The following is a 1742-nucleotide window of genomic DNA, read 5'->3' on the forward strand; positions in this document are numbered from 1 at the left end:
TTACTTTTAAGGCCAGATTAGATTCATACTTGTATGTGTCCGAACGTAATTCGGCAGGGGTTCCATGCAAAATGAAGGATTGAATACAAATGGCCCTATAATATTGTAAACGTGCGACTGGTCTTGCCCTTGACATAGTTTGATTCGTGTCATAGTCTGCTGGGCACAGCTAGCCGACGATCGTCACTCTGGAGTTTGCTATGCATAACACGACGTTGCGATTTTAAAAAAAGAAAGGATTGAGAAAAGTCTTCTTTTCTCGGAGGCTTTTAGGCGCCTTTTAGATTAACTCTTTTTGTGCCACGGTTTATTCTCACGAAGTAAAACATCCTATTTTCAGACAGTACTGGTATGTTATGAAAAGAGGTAATTATACACATGGCTTGTGGACAATGAGTTGTTGTTGGTTTCTCTGTGTTGATGGTTGATGACCGCCGTGGTGCGCTCTTCCATTTCATTCTCTCTCTCTCTCTCTCTCTCTCTCTCTCTCTCTCTCTCTCTCTCTCTCTCTCTCACACACATTAACCGGCCTCTTAGCCATCATAAACTAACATTCAGCAACACGTTTTGGGGAAATGTTACCCAACCTATATTAGAACTGATCTGTAAATAGGAGACTGGGTTTGGCTTGATCAATCGCGGCATTTTGGCATTAAACGTATCAACTAAAACGTTTGGTTTACTGCCAAATTCTCTGTAACGACTTACTCTTTAGGGAGGAAGTGGACACTTATGTCCGATCAGCAGTAGATCAAAGGCAATGTAGCGGCGCATTTCGAGTCATCAGTCACATAGAAGTAAAACACAAGAACAAGAATTATTAGCATATTTTCAGATAAAGAAACAGAATTGAAAAATCTGTATGTACAACGAAGTTGTACTTTTTCTGTAAAGTGCCCTCCTAAAACAGCGCGCCATCGGTGAGTTAATGTTAACATTCAAGTGTGGGTAAAGCAAACTCAGTAATGTGATGTAAAATGTCAGCCCAGATCAAGAACGTCTCTCTTATTTACCCACATGATTTAAAAATCCGCTGGAGAAAGGCCGTGAAGCAAGGTTCCTAGCTTCTCGCTCGTAGATTTGTATAATTAAAATTTGGCACGTCTTTACTCTGGCGTATTTTAGTAATTTTACCCCCTCTTTACCGGGCTACAGCTTTCTCCTGATATCCGGGGTATCATTCCGCCTTGCATTCGTGGTTAACCGGGTGGTTGATGAACACTTTGGTGTTGGTTGCCTTTTTCTACTTTTCAGTGTCACTTTTGACCTTCCTGGCCCTTGGGTAACTTTGTTGATGATACTAATGATAGTGTCATAAAATCCTGGTTCACTCCAGCTCGGACACAGTTTTCCACCGTGTCTTGTTGTCGTGAATACGCGTGTTTCGGTTTTGTTTAAAGGGGGGGGGGGGGGCTCTTTCAAGTACAGGAACAGAATAAGGAAAGTTCACCTTTATCCTGGGAGTTCTGATATAGTTTTGCTCGGCCAGATCCTGCTAATGGTCAAATGGAATTGCTACATGAAGACATTATACGTCTTCACCAAAGAAAAAGTAATCAGTTTCTGTCTCTAGTGACCACTCTCCTCGCCACACATAATAGATAGGACCAGCGCCAATGGCTTCATCATGTAGCTCGACCGTTCTATTCTGACCGATAGCCGCTCTTGATTAGCCCTTTGGATGGAGCATAATTTATGCTGTCGTTTCATTCTCAGCCCAAAGGTTTTTTTTCGGGGTTTTT

Source organism: Aplysia californica, unplaced genomic scaffold (genome assembly GCF_000002075.1).
Source record: "Aplysia californica isolate F4 #8 unplaced genomic scaffold, AplCal3.0 scaffold00163, whole genome shotgun sequence".
Lineage (NCBI taxonomy): Eukaryota > Metazoa > Mollusca > Gastropoda > Aplysiida > Aplysiidae > Aplysia > Aplysia californica.